This window comes from Doryrhamphus excisus, linkage group LG7 (genome assembly GCF_037039965.1).
Source record: "Doryrhamphus excisus strain RoL-2023G ecotype Guam linkage group LG7, RoL_Dexc_Guam_v1.1, whole genome shotgun sequence".
Classification (NCBI taxonomy): Eukaryota; Metazoa; Chordata; class Actinopteri; order Syngnathiformes; family Syngnathidae; genus Doryrhamphus; species Doryrhamphus excisus.
Window position 1 is genome coordinate 5,669,803 of NC_136363.1, and position 21,046 is coordinate 5,690,848.

A 21,046-nucleotide genomic window follows, 5' to 3' on the forward strand; every position below is an offset into this window, starting at 1 on the left:
ATGAAAACGCTGTATCAGGTGGCTTCAACCATTCAAACTCTAAAGCAGGGGTCTCAAACACGCGGCCCGTGGGCCAAATGTGGCCCGCAGGACACTAGTTTGAGGCCCCCGCCTTGATATGAAAGTTTAATGTTAGTGCCGCCCGCGCAAGTTTGATATGGATGCTGTATGGTATCATGTACCCAGAAAAAAATTATTACGTTTGATTTAATGTTCATGTTAAAGGTTAAATAACTGTTAATAGTTACCCTCCCTATCCGTGTGGAAGTGGTAAGTTTTTGGCTATTTAAGTTTAAAGGAAATAACTTGAAGGCTACCGTTTAGGTCGCTAGCGCTCTAGTTTTTGCGAGTTAGCATGTGTCTCAAGACCCTGCAGTTGCGCAATATGTTGTAAATAAAAAGAGTATAAATGTGACTATAGTCGTGTTTTGTCATGTCTACAGGGCTCTAATAATGCTTTGGTAATTTTAATCTGAAAAAAATAATTTGTCTACCCACCAACTATATGTGGTTTCTTAAGTTTTTATTATTTGCTGTTTTATGATTATTATATTTATTTATTACTGATTGATTGATTTTCTTTGATTTGTTTATTTATTTTTCATCTTATTTTGTGCAGAAAAATAAAAATTAAGATATTTGAGAACAGTGGAATGTTTTATCAGAGCTTTTATTGTAGAAAATCGGAACCAAAGCACTGAAAAAGTTTGTATATTTTTCTGTTTTTAATAAATGCGTTTTTTTTGGGGGGGGGACCTGATGCGGCCCAGCCTTGCCCAGACCCTAGCTCCAGTGGTCCCCAGGTAAATTGAGTTTGAGACCCCTGCTCTAAAGCTATCATTCACCTAGTAGATATCTCTATGGACTATTGCATCTTTTGCAAAAAAAAAAGTGTCCGTTGCATCCTTGTAGTTTTTTTCAATGGCAACTCAAAGGCAGAAAAATACCCTCTTGTTAAACTGTGTAACCTACTCTACTGACATTTACAACCACTCCAGAATATCATGTGGGCTCCCAATCCATGTGCTAAAGTACACTTACAATCAAGTACATTGATTTTCTGAGTTTTTGAGGTATTTTTAGTCACGACGCGTTGGAGCCAAGTGAGATTTACCTTGAGTAACAACCCGTGAATCTGGTGGGGTCAAAGACAGAACATTAAAATCTTACCTAAAGCTTACCTAAAGCTTACCTAAAGTCATCCAAAAATCAGAGATATGATGGATTGGAACAGTCCGAATGCAGAGTTAAGTCAATGATGGAAGGAGGTCTGACTGTGTGGTCTGACAGCTTTGTTATCATCACTCTTCATCTCCGTGTTCTCTGCCTGGGTGGTCAGAATGGAGGACAGAAGCAGTATGGGTTCTTTCATAGGGAAATATTAGGAGCCGATTAATTAATTGGTTATCTCTAGGCACACATTATTAACATGTTAACTTTGACAGCCCTAAATATAATACTGTATAACCTTAGCAACATAGAGGATGGATGGATGAATATGGATGGATGAGTGAAGGCATGAAAACTGTTTTTTCCTGTTTAAACTCATATTAGTACATGTTTGTGTATTTCTTAGGTATGCATTTGAAGAGGAGGATGGATGGATGGATATGGATGGATGAATGAAGGCATGAAAACTGTTTTTCCTGTTTAAACTCATATCAGTACATGTTTGTGTATTCCTTAGCAACATGGATGGATGGATGGATGGATATGGATGGATGATTGAAGGCATGAAAACTGTTTTTTCCTGTTTAAAGTCATATTAGTACATGTTTGTGTATTTCTTAGCAACATAGAGGATGGATATGGATGGATGAATGAAGGCATGAAAACTGTTTTTCCTGTTTAAACTCATATTAGTACATGTTTGTGTATTTCTTAGGTATGCATTTAAAGTGTGGATGGATGGATGGATGGATGGATGGATATGGATGGATGAATGAAGGCATGAAAACTGTTTTTCCTGTTTAAACTCATATTAGTACATGTTTGTGTATTTCTTAGGTATGCATTTGAAGTGTGGATGGATGGATGGATGGATGGATGGATGGATGGATGGATGGATGGATATGGATGGATGAATGAAGGCATGAAAACTGTTTTTTCCTGTTTAAACTCATATTAGTACATGTTTGTGTATTTCTTAGGTATGCATTTGAAGAGGAGAATGGATGGATGGATGAATGAATGAAGGCATGAAAACTGTTTTTTCCTGTTTAAACTCATATCAGTACATGTTTGTGTATTTCCTAGCAACATGGATGGATATGGATGGATGAATGAAGGCATGAAAACTGTTTTTTTCTGTTTAAACTCATATTAGTACATGTTTGTGTATTTTGTAGGTATGCATTTGAAGTATGGATGGATGGATGGATGGATGAATGAAGGCATGAAAACTGTTTTTTCCTGTTTAAACTCATATTAGTACATGTTTGTGTATTTCTTAGGTATGCATTTGAAGAGGAGGATGGATGGATGGATGGATGGATGGATGGATGGATGGATGAATGAAGGCATGAAAACTGTTTTTTCCTGTTTAAACTCATATTAGTACATGTTTGTGTATTTCTTAGGTATGCATTTGAAGAGGAGGATGGATGGATGGATGAATGAATGAAGGCATGAAAACTGTTTTTTCCTGTTTAAACTCATATCAGTACATGTTTGTGTATTTCTTAGCAACATGGATGGATGGATGGATGGATATGGATGGATGAATGAAGGCATGTAAACTGTTTTTTCCCATTTAAACTCATATTAGTACATGTTTGTGTATTTCTTAGGTATGCATTTGAAGTGTGGATGGATATGGATGGATATGGATGGATGAATGAAGGCATGAAAACTGCTTTTTTCTGTTTAAACTCATATCAGTACATGTTTGTGTATTTCTTAGGTATGCATTTGAAGTGTTAAGTTGCCGTGTGATGAGTTTAGTGGTATTTTTTAAGATGACACTGTGAGTCAGACTGTTATGTTGTCCATGGATGGATGGAGTTTTCCATTCCACATGCTATGAATGTTCAATCTCTTGCCCCCCAAAAGTAATCAACTCCACATGTTGACAATATTGATCAGCCGTTTGAATGATGTCAAATTCCATCGATCCACACCCATGCTATTTTGTGCACACACACACACACACACATAGTATATATCTATAAGGGTGAAAACAATATCTGATTTATTTGCAAAGGGTAATCATTCAGTATAATGTATTCCACTACAGGTTCAATTAGATTGTCAATTACACAAACGATCGTGCTCTTATATTTGTCTTTAATATGCCAGCTTAAAGAAAACGTGTTCACGCCCCACCGTTGGAAGTAATAACCTTTTTCATTAGGGTCTCATCACTGATGCTGCACATTGTGAATAAACCAGACAGATAATGTTAGTCATTAGAACCCATGTCTGTGCATTTTATCCTCATGCATGATGAAATGGAAGCTGTAGTCAAATGACATCAATTGAACAATCAATTAAACTTTATTATATACAGCAGAAACAGTGGTGTGAAAAATGTTTCAGATCATCAGATTTAAATATTAATCAGTGACAACACAACTGAACACCAAATGCATTTTAAATGAAGCTTTTTATAATTATGGGAGATAAAAATTCTAATATGCATGGCCCTCACCCCCATTTCTAAAGCTTTGGGACTCCAGCCAACCACAGTGAGAGCTATTATCCATAAATAGCAAAAACATGGAACAGTAGTGAACCTTCCCAGTAGTGGCCGGCCAACCAAAATGACCCCAAGAGTGCAGCCACGACTCAACCAAGAGGTCACAAAAGACCCCACAACAACATCGCAAGAACTCCAGGCCTCACTTGCCTCCGTTAAAGTCAGTGTTTGTGACTCTCAGAACTCCAAGAGGTCTTCTCAATTTTGCCAGAAAAAAATCTTGATGAAAAACAAGGCCGGCCAACCAAAATGACCCCAAGAGTGCAGCCACGACTCAACCAAGAGGTCACAAAAGACCCCACAATAAAATCAAAAGAACACCAGGCCTCACTTGCCTCCGTTAAGGTCAGTGTTCATGACTCTAAGAGTTCCAAGAGGTCTTCTCAATTTTGCCAGAAAAAAATCTTGATGAAACCCAAGACCTTTGGATAAAATACTTTACCTCACTTCAGAAAAACAACATCATACTAACAGTAAAATATGGTGGTGGTAGTGTGATGGTCTGGGGCTGTTTTGCTGCCTCAGGACCTTGAAGACTTGCTGTGATAAATGGAACCATGAACTCAAAATGACAACGAAAGAACTGCAGGCCTCACTTGCCTCAGTTAAGGTCAGTGTTTGTGACTCTCAGAGTTCCAAGAGGTCTTCCCAATTTTGCCAGAAAAAATCTTGATGAAATCCAAGACTTTTGGATAAAATACTCTGCCTCACTTCAGAAAAACAACATCATACTAACAGTAAAATATGGTGGTGGTAGTGTGATGGTCTGGGGCTGTTTTGCTGCTTCAGGACCTTGAAGACTTGCTGTGATAAATGGAACCATGAATCCAAAATGACAAAAATTCTGCAAAAATGAGTGGGCCAAAATTCCTCCACAGCGTTATAAGAGACTCATTGCAAGTTATCCCAAATGCTTGATTGCAGTTGTTACCGCTAAGGGTGGCCCAACCAGTTATTAGCTTTAGGGGGCAAACATTTTTTCACACAGGCGTGGATTTTTTTTCCTCTCTTAATCATAAAATGTTTCATCTAAAAACTGCATTTTGTGTTGAGTTGTGTTGACACTAACTATTATTTAGTTATTAGTTATTAGTTTATTAGTTTGATCTGAAACATTTAAGTGTGACTAACGGGCAAAAACACTTGTGTCTTTGTTTCTAATCATAATGACAAAGTAAAAGCAAAATCATAAAATTCTTCACGGATCTTCAGTGAAATTATCGAAACTGACCCTGTATCAGATCGATACCAACATTTTTAGTATCACCCAACCAAAGTAATTAGTGTTTATTATGAGATTTTTTAAAGGGATTTTAGCTGCAATTTCTTGTTTTTTTTTTTTACTTTCCATCATCCTCCATGCTTGCACACCCTCTTTTTCTCCATTTTAGTCACACCCCCACCCCCTTTGGTGTAAAGCCTATAAATCATATGGTGATAGATTAGCCCCGCTGGGGATGTCCCAACCCAAGGCTCGTGCAGGGCGAGCTCACCAGATACACTTCTTCTTTGTTCTGAGCCCGCGTCACCGGGGGATATTTACATGAAGGCCACTGATCCCAGTCATCCTGGCTTGGAAAAAAAAGGGAAAAGAATAGGTTATATTCACAGAAACACTCCAAGGACAGTAAAAGATGACAATAACAGGTATTTCCAAGGGACGAAATTCCAGGTTATATTCAGACTCTGTACTCTGGTGGGACAAAAAGCTGCGATTGTCTCTATTTATATTACGGCTTTGCACCAAGGATGGGTCATCAAACTTAAAAAGTGTGTAACAGAGAAAAGTGAAGCATGTTGTTGCCGTGTGGATGTGACCTGAATCTGTATTTGTTGTTATTGACGAGGTGCTTTTAACACATCCTGTCGTACTGTCTGTCGCCCAGCCAGGTGTCACACTGTGGGGGCCTCGCATCATCCGTCACACAATTCTTCCCGAAGGTTGAGAAATGGTCGTTTGTTTGTTTTTCCGATATACTCAACAAGTGAGTTTAAAAGTGCATTGGATCTCGGTGAGGTACTGTTGTACGTTTCTATGAATAAAATATTCAAGGTTGTGTACAGGGTAAATATGCATTCATCGTCTCCTCCGCCGACCATGCCTACTCTACTCGCGATTGGTCAGGGATCGACGGTTAGTGTTGTGTATACTTAAATACTTTTATTCATTCGTTCATTCATTTTCTACCACAGTGTGATATCAGTGCCCGTATCAAATGCATCACAGATCATCCGGAGTCCGATGCATCCCTGCACACAACAAAAGTTCCTCCTGCACAAAAAGTGCTACATTGTGTCTACATGCTCCTAAATAAGCGGTACTCATCCCCAAATTTGTCCCACAATTGCAAGGACACTGGGTCACTGATCAATAATGTCGGCTAATACCGATCCGTGGACGATCGATCGGAGCATCCTGAGTATTTAGTATTGAATAATTTTCATTCATTCATTCATTCATTTTCTACCACTTTTCCTCACGAGGGACATGGGGGTGCTGGAGCCTATCCCAGCTGTCTTTGGCTGAGAGGCGGGGTACACCCTGGACTGGTCGCCAGCCAATCACAGGGCACATATAGACAAACAACCATTCACACTCACATTCATACCTATGGACAATTTGGAGTCGCTAATTAACCTAGCATGTTTTTGGAATGTGGGAGGAAACCGGAGTACCCGGAGAAAACCCACGCATGCACGAGGAGAACATGCAAACTCCACAAAGAGAGAGTCGAAGGGGGAATTGAACTCGGGTCTCCTAGCTGTGAGGCCTGCGCGCTAACCGTGCAGCAGTAGCCATGTTAATTATTCATTCATTCATTCATTTTCTACTGCTTTTCCTCACGAGGGTCGTGGGGTTGCTGGAGCCTATCCCAGCTGCTTTCCACCACCCTGGACCGGTCGCCAGCCAATCACAGGGCACATATAGACAAACAACCATTCACACTCACATTCATACCTATGGACAATTTGGAGTCGCTAATTAACCTAGCATGTTTTAGGAATGTGGGAAGAAACTGGAGTACCCGGAGAAAACCCACGCATGCACGGGGAGAACATGCAAACTCCACACAGAGATGGCCGAGGGTGGAATCGAACCCTGGTCCCCTAGCTGTGAGATCTGCGCGCTAACCACTTGAATGTTAACTCAATATATGTAACAGTCTGAGACATAATGTCATTTTTAAACGCTAAAATCATCACACGGCAACTTAACACTCAAACGCTAGGTAAGAAATATACAAGGCATGTACCGATACATGTTTAAAATGAAACATGAGGTAAAATGCATTTTAGAGGGAGGGAGGCTGACGTCATTGCAGCGCCCCAGAAACAATAACCAATGAATTGAGCTATTGTTTCCTCACAGACTCATGAATGGCACAGTATTTAAACCATTAGTAATAGTAGGTTAGCACTTATAAAGGCCTTTGAGGCTGGGGGGGGTTCATGTGTTTACGTAAATGCTAATGTATGGCACCAAATGTGTTTTGCACGTAATTCACTGACAAAAAGAACCTTCAAAACAAAAAACCATAAAGTAAATAAAGTCTAAAACTCACCTTGACAACATGCATTAAGGATTTTATTGTTCCTTAAAAGACAAGAAAAAGAAAACAGCCATGCAAGGTCTTGCTGTAAATGGCATGCATTATTAAACGGCCAAGCACACAATCTTACATTTAATAATCTGGAGTTCCATTCTCCTCTGTGCCTTTCTTCCTTTATCAGCACATGGAGAAGGGGGGTGGGGGGGGTGATTTCCTCCAAGAGATCACCTACAATCATGTACAATTCTCAGTGACAACCTATAAGCCTTTTTAATAAATGAAAATAAGAGGAAATTTCTAGCAGCAGACAGAAACCCGGAACCTTTTTGCCGGCTGCCTGTTAAAAGTGTCTCACTCTGTATTATACTGTGGAGTTTTGCAGGGACTGCACCCGATAAGAGTAAATAAAGTCTTTTATTGCCTTGATTCCTTCAAAGATAGGCCCGGCCGTGTAATATATCCACCAGGATATCAGGGGATTGGTGAAAAATAAGGATGGGAGCAAGGTAGGGAGATACAGCAGATGAAACAAAAAGCTTGCAGCCACACAAAATGGAATTTCTTGTTATACAATACATTCATTCATTCATTCATTTTCTACCGCTTTTCCTCACGAGGGTCGTGGGGGGTGCTGGAGCCTATCCCAGCTGTCTTTGGGCGAGAGGCGGGGTACACCCTGGACTGGTGGCCAGCCAATCACAGGGCACATATAGACAAACAACCATTCACACTCACATTCATACCTATGGACAATTTGGAGTCGCCAATTAACCTAGCATGTTTTTGGAATGTGGGAGGAAACCGGAGTACCCAGAGAAAACCCACGCATGCACGGGGAGAACATGCAAACTCCACACAGAGATGGTCGAGGGTGGAATTGAACCCTGGTCTCCTAGCTGTGAGGTCTGCGTGCTAACCACTCGACCAATGTGCAGCGTAGACTCCCATCTTTCATTAGAAAAATGTGTTTGTTTCGACTTTTTTCCGTTTCCGTAGACAAACAACCATTCACACTCACATTCATACCTATGGACAATTTGGAGTCGGCAATTAACCTAGCATGTTTTTGGAATGTGGGAGGAAACCGGAGTACCCGGAGAAAACCCACACAGAGATAGCCGAAGGTGGAATTGAACCGTGGTCTCCTAGCTGTGAGGTCTGTGCGCTAACCACTCAACCGCTGTGCAGCCTCTGGCTCATTATTTATGAAAACAAATCAAAATGAGGTTATCTTTGTTCATCATACAGCAATCTAACCCGGAGAAAATCCACGCATCCACGGGGAGAACATGCAAACTCCACACAGAGAGAGTCGAAGGGGGAATTGAACTTGGGTCTCCTAGCTGTGAGGCCTGCGCGCTAACCGTGCAGCTGTAGCCATGTTAACTATTCATTCATCCTCACGAGGGTCGCGGTGGGGTGCTGGAGCCTATCCCAGCTGCTTTCCGCCACCCTGGACCGGTTGCCAGCCAATCACAGGGCACATATAGACAAACAACCATTCACACTCACATTCATACCTATGGACAATTTGGAGTCGCCAATTAACCTAGCATGTTTTTGGAATGTGGGAGGAAACCGGAGTACCCGAAAAAAACCTTCGCATGCATGGGGAGAACATGCAAACTTGATGGCCGAGGGTGGAATTGAACCCTGGTCTCCTTGCTGTGAGGTCTGCGTGCTAACCACTAGACCACCGTGCCGCTCTCAAAAAAGCTATTATGATTTTTTTTTTTTTAAAAAAGCTTTAATTATGTTATAAATGCACAGAGGCTTATGGTAAACATCACGTATCGTCCTAACAGGAAGTCATGACCTGCAGACACACACTGAGTGGCCGAGCTAATTACCCCCCTCCCTCCCCGATTTTTAATAAGGTCATATGTGACAGCAAATCATTTGCCTTCATCACCTCCATCTACCAGCTCCCATACAGTACAGATGACACATATCGATCCAGCATTAAAACTGCTAAAGACCCAGCACCCAATCAATACTCCGAAAATTCCTTTTGTGCGGCATCAAGCTCTCAAGTGGTTTGATTCATTTCTGACCGCTGAAAATTTTTTTTTTTTTATATTTGATGTAGACGTTGGCTGCATATTTTGGTATTGACTCGATATCAAGTACACTCAGGGCCAGTATTGAGGATTACGAGACTTTTTCAAGAGAATTTATGATTTTTGCTTTGAATTTGTCATCATATACATATAACATGAAATATTTACAATTTTGCGTGTGTGAAAATATTCCTGGGGCGGCACGGCGGTCGAGTGGTTAGCGCGCAGACCTCACAGCTAGGAGACCAGGGTTCAATTCCACCCTCTGCCATCTCTGTGTGGAGTTTGCATGTTCTCCCCGTGCATGCATGGGGTTTTCTCCGGGTACTCCGGTTTCCTCCCACATTCCAAAAACATGCTAGGTTAATTGGCGACTCCAAATTGTCCATAGGTATGAATGTGAGTGTGAATGGTTGTTTGTCTATATGTGCCCTGTGATTGGCTGGCGACCAGTCCAGGGTGTACCCCGCCTCTTGCCCGAAGACAGCTGGGATAGGCTCCAGCACCTCCGTGACCCTTGGGAGGAAAAGCGGCAGAAAATGAATGAATGAATGAATGAATGAAAATATTCCTACCATTCCTGCCCAGCTTTTATCCAATGCACTTCTGCCACCTTGTGGACGTTTTTATGGCCTAAAATTGCTCTGAAGTGGAAATACATTAGTGGAGAGTTGCATCATCACCTCTTAATAATGAAACTATAAGGCGTCATTATGGCTCATTATTTCATTCATTCATTCATTTTCTACCGCTTATCCTCACGAGGGTGCTGGAGCCTATCCCAGCCGTCTTTGGGCGAGAGTCGGGGTACACCCTGGACTGGTCGCCAGCCAATCACAGGGCACATATAGACAAACAACCATTCACACTCACATTCATACCTATGGACAATTTGGAGTTGCCACTTAACCTAGCATGTTTTTGGAATGTGGGAGGAAACCCACGCATGCACGAGGAGAACATGCAAACTCCACACAGAGATAGCCGAGGGTGGAATTGAACCGTGGTCTCCTAGCTGTGAGGTCTGCGCGCTAACCACTCGACCGCCGTGCAGCCTCTGGCTCATTATTTATGAAAACAAATCAAAAATGAGGTTATCTTTGTTCATCATACAGCAATCTAACAACCCCAGTCTCCGAATGCAAGGTTTCTGATCATTTTCCGACTGGAATTTCCTTTTGTTGGCATCGTCTTTGTTCTTTACCCGCTGTTGACTCTTGACTCCAATTTGCACATCACTGGTATGTGATTTTCAAGCTCTGTAGTTTCCTGAAGGTGCTTGAGAGGGTAAAAGTGGGGGGGGGGGCGTCATCGTTCAAACTTGTTTCAACTCCGCCGCAGGCTGGGAGTCACTGAAGTACGACTCAAAGACTCTTTGTGGGCCGTGTCGAGCTTTTGTTTATTATAACTTCCTGTGTTTGTGATATTAAAAAATGGAGAGATTTAGCTATCCAGGAGGAATGCCTGGCCAAAAATAAAGCGTAATCAGGGAAGGGAATGTTTATATCAATTCCATCAGCAGTGACCGTCCTTTTCACCGCTTATTGTGACGCCCACTCATTATAAAGGAGCCAGCAAATCAGCCATGCTAATTAATGAATAGCATTATTTTCATTTCAATGCGTCTGGGTGGCATTTCCTGTCAGATTAAAAATGAAAAAAAATGGTAAAAGGCAATGATACGACATGTGGAAGGCTTGAGTGGGAATAAACACTTTCCACATTTTAGTGGTCACGGCGACAGGACGTGAAGGTCGACAGCTCTGTGATGCATGACAGCAGAACAACCAGTTCAGCATTTTTTTTTTTTTTTTGCACACTCTTCAGCTTCCTGGAGCATAGATACACATCAGGAAAATGATGGGACCATCACCTTGACTCACACGTGTCTTTTTATCTTACTGACAGTGGAGCTTATTAAGTTCAGTGGGTTTTTTTTCCCACAGAACACAGCTTTTATACGGCAGGTTCAATGTGTACACAATACAATACAACAATGGAAAAATCGTACATCTGCTACGGAAAGGTAGCATATTGATGCTAATGGTGGTTAGCACTGAGCTTTTTCTTATTATCATTAAGTCATTCAATACGGGCCGCACGGCTAGGAGACCAGGGTTCAATTCCACATCTCTGTGTGGAGTTTGCATGTTCTCCCCGTGCATGTGTGGGTTTTCTCCGGGTACTCCGGTTTCCTCCCACATTCCAAAAACATGCTAGGTTAATTGGCGACTCCAAATTGTCCAGGGGGCAAAATTTAAAAAAAAAAAAAAAGGTAAACGTGGAAAATTTTGCAGTAATTCAGTCAAAAAAAGTAAGAAAAGTTATTGTTTCTGGAGCGCTGCAATGACGTCAGCCTCCCTCCCTCTAAAAATCCCTCTAAAATGCTTAGCATTTTACCTCTTCTGTTTCATTTAAAACTTGTAGAAAAGTAATTAATGAGAAAAAATAACATCATTTTAGTCATCATTTTTTTTTCTTTTAGAATATGAAAAACAAATATTTAACGTAATATGTTATGTTTTGAGAATGAAATAAAAATATGGGAATCAAGTCAGAATTATGAGAACATGACACATAGTTGAAATAGTTGGAATTTTTTTAATACAGAAGAAATGTAAAAAAAAATATATAGCTGGCATCGTCTTGTCCATAGGTATGAATGTGAGTGTGAATGGTTGTTTGTCTATATGTGCCCTGTGATTGGCTGGCCACCAGTCCAGGGTGTACCCCGCCTCTCGCCCGAAGACAGCTGGGGTAGACTCCAGCAACCCCCGCGAAAACCGACGCATGCACGGGGAGAACATGCAAACTCCACACAGAGATGGCCGAGGGTGGAATTGAATTTGGGTCTCCTAGCTGTGAGGTCTGCGCGCTAACCACTCGACCACCATGCAGCCTAATCGGAACATCCCGACTAAAATTTTTTTATAAACCCCAACACCTTATCCCAAAAATGTTTACATTTTGTTGTGTGTGATAGGAAAAATGAGGTGATGATGTAACTCCACACTGAAGGATATCACTTTCCTAGCAGTTTAAAGCCATTACATTTGATAAGAGCTAGGAATGGAACGTTTACATGATGAACCAAGGCAAAAATTTCAGTGTGTGTGTGTGTGTGTGTGTATGTGAGTGACTATATGTTGGAGTTTGGGGGCGGCAGAGTTAACAGCTCACATCTTATTAGAAGGAAGCCCACAATGTTAGACTTAGAAAACCCCTGTATGATTCTGTTCCACAAAGAAGGACAACAGGGTCATATGCCGATCTTCTAGTGTGTGTGTGTGTGTGTGTGTGTGTGTTACTGTAACTGTAAGGACCATGGCGTTGCATCTCTTGAAGCTCAACCCCCTAATCATATCACCCACCACTGCATCTAATAAAAAGAGGGTCCAGGAAATGAAGACAAATCGATCCCCCAACTTATTTCATCAGGGGTCTGGTGCCATGAATCCATGAGACAGGTGTTCCTCAAACCTTTCCAAGAACCCGTACTCCGTACTACATTACAAGAGGTCACATGTTGACATTGTTCCGTGTCCAAGCTGAGCCGAGACTTTGTTGCTGTCTTCAAGCGGGACAAGATTATTTTTCACAGTGAAAAATCTGAGCGTGTTTATGAGTTTTAGGGGGCTGTGAAAGCTGATTGCACCTCGGGGATGTGTTAGACGACTATAATTGAGCACACTGGAATACATGATGGTAATAAATGTCATCGCTCGGCTTCTCGGTGTCACCTTTGAGGGATAAAAGTTTTGATAAAAGGAATAGCGCCATCACTCACTTGGAAATCTAATTGTTTAATCCATACGTAATTAAATGCACCGCTGACCCTCTTGGTGATTAATAGTATTAAGGTTGCTGACACTGATGTTGCTTTTTTTTGTGCGGTGTAGTTTGGCAAATAATAAACATATATTACTCGCTATTGTTTACTTTTTAAAGGCAGGATTTTTAATATACTAGTTTTGTAAGGTTAGAGTGCGAAAGTGTTGAAATGGATGGGCTGTTTTTTTTCCGCAAATATTGTAAACCATGTAATGTTGTCGCTTATTGGTCCTGTATGAACTACTTGTGTTGTGTTCAGGAGTGTCCGTGAATGCACCTCATGGTCGTGTGGTGTCAGCTGGGGCTCCAGCATACCCCTGTGAGCTTGGTGAGGATAAGCAGCATAAAACATGGATGGATGGATGGTTAAAATTTTATTTATAATTTTTTAAGTGTCCAAAGTACTTTCAGGGGGCAAAATTATTTAAAAAAAAAAAAGGTAAACGTGGAAAATTTTGCAGTAATTCAGTCAAAAAAAGTAAGTTTTTGGAGCGCTGCAATGACGTCATCCTCCCTCCCTCTAAAAATCCCTCTAAAATGCTTAGCATTTTACCTCTTGTGTTTCATTTAGAACTTGTAGAGAAGTAATTAATGAGAAGAAATAACATCATTTTAGTAGCATATTGTTGAAATATTTCAGATTTTTTTTTCTTTTAGAATATGAAAAACAATATAATATTTACCATAAAAGTTATGTTATGAGAATGAAATAAAAATATGGGAATCGTGTCAGATAGAACATAACACAGTTGAAATAGTTGGAATTTTTTTTTAATACAGCAGAAATGCAAAAAATTAGCTGTAATTTTGCAGGAATAATTTCAAAATATTAAGAAAAAATGTGGCAATTTTAAGAATATTATGAGGAAAAATAGGAGCGCAGAGTTGAAATATTAAAGAAAAAAATATATAATATTGTAACAAAAAAAACAAAATAAAGTTCTAATATTATGGGCTGAGATCCACTTTAACGAGAAAAAATAACATCATTTTAGTAATGTTGAAATATTTCAGATTTTTTTTTCTTTTAGAATATGAAAAACAAGGTAATATTTAACGTATAAAGTTCGGTTATGAGAATGAAATAAATATATGGGAATCAAGTCAGAATTACAAGAACATAACATATAGTTGAAATAGTTGGATTTTTTTTTTCAATACAGCAGAAATGTAAAAAAAATTGCTGTAATTTTGGTAATAATTATTATAGAATAATAATTATATTATGAGGAAAAATAGGAGCGCAGAGTTGAAATATTAAAGAAAAAAATATATAATATTGTAACAAAAAACAAAATAAAGTTCTAATATTATGGGTTTATATATACGTTTTTTCACTGATATCACAAAGCTGAGATCCACTTTTCTAACTTATCATAGTAGCTCTTGCGCCCTTTCATTTGGAAATAGTTGCAATTTTTTTTAATTCAGCAGAAATGTAAAAAAAATGCTGTAATTTTACAGGAATAATTTCAAATATTAAGAAAAAATGTGGAAATTTTAAGAGAATAAACTAGTAATATTATGAGGGAAAATAGGATATATTAAAGAAAAATATGTATAATATTGTAACGAGACAAAAAAACAAAAAATTCTAATATTATGGGTTTATTTATAGGCTTTTTCACCGATATCACAAAGCTGAGATCCACTTTAATTAATGAAGAAAAATAACGTTGAAATGTTGAAATATTTCAGATTTTTTTTTTCTTTTAGAATATGAAAACCAAGGTAATATTTAACGTATAAAGTTATGTAATGTAAAAATATGGGAATCAAGTCAGAACTACTAGAACATAACACAGTTGGAATAGTTGGAATTTTTTTTTAATACAGCAGAAATGTAAAACAAAATGCTGTAATTTTACAGGAATAATTTCAAATATTAAGAAAAAATGTGGAAATTTTAAGAGAATAAACTAGTAATATTATGAGGGAAAATAGGATATATTAAAGAAAAATATGTATAATATTGTAACAAGAAAAAAAAACAAAAAATTCTAATATTATGGGTTTATTTATAGGCTTTTTCACCGATATCACAAAGCTGAGATCCACTTTAATTTATGAGGAAGAATAACGTTGAAATGTTGAAATATTTCAGATTTTTTTTTCTTTCAGAATATGAAAACCAAGGTAATATTTAACGTATAAAGTTGTGTAATGTAAAAATATGGGAATCAAGTCAGAACTACTAGAACATAACACAGTTGAAATAGTTGGAATTTTTTTTTAATACAGCAGAAATGTAAAAAAAAATGCTGTAATTTTACAGGAATAATTTCAAAATATTAAGAAAAAATGTGGAAATTTTGAGAGCATAAACTAGTAATATTATGAGGGAAAATAGGATATATTAAAGAAAAATATGTATAATATTGTAACGAGAAAAAAAACCCAAAAATTCTAATATTATGGGTTTATTTATAGGCTTTTTCACCGATATCACAAAGCTGAGATCCACTTTAATTAATGAGGAAAAATAACGTTGAAATGTTGAAATATTTCAGATTTTTTTTTCTTTCAGAATATGAAAACCAAGGTAATATTTAACGTATAAAGTTATGTAATGTAAAAATATGGGAATCAAGTCAGAACTACTAGAACATAACACAGTTGAAATAGTTGGAATTTTTTTTTAATACAGCAGAAATGTAAAAAAAATGCTGTAATTTTACAGGAATAATTTCAAAATATTAAGAAAAAATGTGGAAATTTTAAGAGAATAAACTAGTAATATTATGAGGGAAAATAGGATATATTAAAGAAAAATATATATAATATTGTAATGAGAAAAAAAACAAAAAATTCTAATATTATGGGTTTATTTATAGGCTTTTTCACAGATATCACAAAGCTGAGATCACCCCCCCCCCTTGCTCTCGATAGACCAGAACCTGGCTAACACAACTTCCGTCAAAGTGAACAGTGAGACAGCTGAACTTAAAAAAAAAAGGGGGGGGGGGGTTTGTTCAAGGACAGAGGACGGACCCTTTGTCTCCTTCCCGGGCTCCTAATGAATTGGTTTGAGCCTGTTTGGGAGCAAATTATCCATCCCTCCCCTCCTAATTTTCCAATTTGCTGTGTCATTTCTACCTAATTGAGGGCCGCACGGGGCTGCATTACTCTCCCAAATAGGGCCATATAGTTTATCCAAGGTGTGCTTTATACAGAGGAGGCGGCAAAGTAAACATCAATTGTAAGACCATATAGAAGATGGGGATTCTCCCGAGAGAGGCCCTTGCAAAGAGGCTTTAATTATTTCTCAAAGGCAATCCCGACCGTTGCTACTCGCTACTCATTTTATGGCCTCTCTCCTCCTCCTCCTCTTTCCTGTAATGGAGATAATTAATGAGGTGAGAATTCACTTTATTCCATTCCTGCTCTGTCGCCCCTTCCTGGAATTTGCATCACGTCGTCGTTGAGTTTTTTTTTTTTTTTTATCTGTCCAGGTTCGCTATGAAAAGAATAAAAGCGTTACACCTTCAGGCGTCACCCGTTTGCAGGCACAATGAACGAGGCGTTTTTATTCAGATCCCTTAAGACTGCTGACACAGCAAATATGCTGTGGATTCATGAGCAGAAGAACATATCTTTGGCTAATCTTCCTCTCAAAATTCATTGTTGTTATTTCCTGCTGTGTTAACCAGGGGTATGTCCATATTCCCAATCTCAATGATAATTCTTACACTGATTTTGTAAACAATTCTGAAGAATAATTCTGTAAAGACTAGCATTGTAATATTCTAAGAATAAAGTCGTAAATTTATGAGGAAAAAAGCCATACATTTCCAAGAAAAATGTAATATTACGAGAATAAAGTCATAAATTTACAAGAATAATGTTGTCATTCTAAGAATAAAGTCGTAAATTTACGAAGAAAAAAGCCATAAATTTCCAAGAATAATGTTGTAATATTTTGCTAAAAAAGTAATAAATCTGCAAGAATAACACTGGAATAGTACAAGAATAATGTCATACATTTACGAGGAAAAAAGCCATAAATTTTCAAGAATAATGTTGCAATTTTACAACAAAAAAGTCATAAATTTACAAGAGTAACATTGTAATATTACAAGAATAATGTAATATTACAAGAATAAAGTCATACATTTATGAGAAAAAAAGCCATAAATTTACGAGAATAACGTTGTAATATTACAAGAATAAAGTTGTAAATTTACATGAAAAACTTTATGAGAATAATAAGTTTGAGAATAACATTGTAATATTACAAGAATGAAGTCGTAAATTTCCAAGGAAAAAGGACGTAAATTTCCAATAATAACATTGTTAATTTACAAGAATAAAGTTGTAAACTTACAAGAAAAAAAGCCATAACTTTATGAGAATAACATTGTACTATTTTTTTTACAAGAATAATTCTGTCAATTTACAACAAGAATCAAATATTTTTTTAAAAATTTAGTAAATTTATCTTTGAGGAAAGTTGCAAATTCATAAATCATAAATGTACAAGAATAAAGTTGTAAATTTACAAGAAAAAAGCCATAACTTTGAGAATAACATTGTAATATTACAAGAATAAAGTCGTAAATTTCCAAGAAAAAAGGACGTACATTTCCAATAATAACATTGTAAATTTACAAGAATAATTCTGTCAATTTACAACAAGAATAAAAGAATTTTTAAAAAAATAGTACATTTATCTTCGTGGGAAAGTTGCAAATTCATGTGAAAAAAAATCATATATTTGCAACAAAAAAAAACATTTTATTCCAAAACTGTAAACATATTAAAATGTCTAAAAATGTAATGTGCAGGCAGGCTTTCAAGGGTGCTTGTCGACACCCTGTACATTCCGATACGACGACATTTTGACCCAATACTTTATCTTAGAAATTCTTTATTAGTGACCTCAACCAAGAAAAATAGCACTACTTTTATTCCGGAAGCATTTTGCATTGAAAATTAGTTTTTTATGACACATAACCACCGTACTGCCGCTCCAGTGTGACATCCACATGTATGTTTATATCACATGACCAGCCGTCATGTCTTCTACTGATAAATATGTTCATTTTGAGTGTAGCACAGAGAGCCCTTAAGGAAAAGTTTGTCACGGAGCCATCAGTAAACCTCCTGCTTCGGAGTCTTCCTTTTTTTTTTTTTCTTTTTAATGGCAGCAGATGTTCTTCTCCATCCCACCTGTCATCAAAACAATATCAGGACCCTGCTGGTCACCCGATGAACGTGTCTAGAATATATCACCACTCGTATTTACCAGTCAGACGTTTCGCCCCCATCCCCACCCCCACAAAAGACGGGTGTCGACCCCCTGGTTGTTTGACTATGAATTGAGTGAGAGACAGTGGCAGGCGGCGATGTTTTAGTACGAGAATAAATCGATTACGGGAGCGCTTGACGGATGGGGTTTATAGGGGGGGGGGCCTCGGCGCGCTGGAGAATTAATTTCTCCAGGAGAACATGCCCCCACCAGGTTCATCCGTCTTGGTGGGAAATTTGGCAGGTTCCCCAGGGCTGTGAGCTCAATTAACCAAAAAGGGCTGTGGCAGTTTGGGGAGGGGATATAGCGTTGTTGAGGAATACACTCTTAATGGGTACATGGGAAACCAATCAAGCCGCGACATTCCCAGATTCCGGCTTCCTCCACGTGGATGACTGGATGATGATTTATGCATCATTTACCAGGAAATTAGGCTTTGTTTTGTGCGATTCTTCGAGCAAAAATTCCACAACCTTATTTTACATCAGCACCTAAATTTCATTTCCTTGACCCATGCAAAGATTTTGAAAATAAAGTCTTAAATTTACACAACAAATGCTGTAATATTACGAGAAAAGTCATGAATTTAGGAGGAAAAAAGTGGTAGTCGTAATATTACATGTCATCGTGTCTGTTATGAAAATTAAAATCATTTGAGATTTTGAGAATAAAGTCCTACGTTTATGAGAAAAAGTTGTAATATTCCAAGAATAAAGTTCTAAATTTACAGGAATAAAGTCGTAATATTCCGTGTCATCGTGTCTGTAACAACAGAGTATTAAAATAATCTGAGGTTGTGAGAATAAAGTCGTAAATTTACAAGAAAAAGTTGTAATATTCCAAGAATAAAGTTCTAAATTTACAGGAATAAAGTCGTAATATTACGTGTCATCGTGTCTGTAACAACAGAGTATTAAAATAATCTGAGACTGTGAGAATAAAGTCGTAAATTTACGAGAAAAAGTTGTAATATTCCGACAATAAAGTTGTAAATTTACAAGAATAAAGTAGAATAGTTACGAGAAAAACAGTCATTAAATTTAAGGGAAAAGTCAGAATGCTATGAGAGTAAAGCCCTGAATTTATGATAATAAAGTCATAATATTACATGTAATTGTGTCTGTTATGATAGAGTATTAAAATAATCTCAGATTGTGAGAATAAAGTCGTAAATTTACAAGAAAAAGTTGTAATATTCCAAGAATAAAGTTGTAAATTCAAAATCACGAAAAAAAAGCAGCCATAAATTTACAAGAATAAAGTCTAATAGTTACGAGAATAAAAAATTCATAAATTTAAGGGGAAAGTCAGAAGAGTAAAGCCCTAAATTTATGATAATGAAGTCATAATATTACATGCCATTGTGTCTGTTATGACACAGTATTAAAATAAATTGAGATTTCAAGAATTAAATTGGAAATTAATTATTAATTACGATAATAAAATCGTAATATTCGGTGCCATCATGTCTGTTATGGAGTATTATAATAAGAGATTTTGAGAGTAAAGTAGTAAAATCACGAGGATTAAGTCATATGAGAAAAAAAAATTGTAAGTTTACAAGAAAATTCGGAATATTATAAGTTCTAAATTCAAGAGGGAAAAAAAACAAATTCACAAGAATAACGTAATATGAAAATGAAATCTTACCATTACTTATCATGTGTTATGGAGTATTAAAATAAGAGATTTTGAGAATAAAGTAGCAAATTTGAGAAACATATTTAAATAATATTTAAATATGAATAATTAATTTAACATTTTTATTATTAAAAATTATTATATTAATAATATTTAAATCATAATTACAGGAATAAAGTTGACAGCGCTAATTTTACCCCCTAAGCACGTTAGCACTCATAAACATTGTCATCATAAAATCGTGGTTTCATGCCTATTGCTTATCTTATTACATAAAAACGTTCATCAATATGGACTATTTTTCTTAAATAAGTAAATCTAGCAATGTGAATGGTGAATGTGGGGGGGTTCCACTGTATAGCAAATGCAATAGCAAACGTAAAACTACGACTCATTTATGAACGCGTGCTAATGTTGTGAATGTAACATCGTCTCCGTTCCCAACATCTCAAGTTCCAGTCCCTCATCCTGCGCATCTCGGTGGATGATTTATGTGGCAGCGTTGCTCCGTGACCTCAAAATCCGCCCCATCCATACCGCACCTGTCACTGCACCATTGCCCGCGTGCCGACTGAAAACCCAGCCATCCGTGCAAAATGGCAATTTTCCACCCACCTTAGAGAATAAGAAAAAAGGATCCAACCCATTCACAAGGCAGAAGTGGGTACATTTGGATATGTAGAGCAGGTGTGCAAAGACTTGTGCTAACAAGGGAGATGAACTGCACGCACTGCTGACCGCAACATCTGTCGTCGGTAGTAATATGGAGGACGAGGGTTTTTTTTTTTTACTATAGCCGTTTACACAGTGAGCGACAGCATATGATGAAGTGCTTAAGATGGCTGCAGATGGAAGGGGCCAGGCTCCGTCTCTATTTGGGGCAGAGTTCCAGTCCCGTGTCTTGGTAGCATATGACTCAAAAGGAAGCTTTAACAGGAATAGCATAAGAGTTTGTATGCTTATCTGTGAAGGCCCAAGGTGAGGCGTCGGTCTGAACCCATCCAGGCTCTCAAGGCTT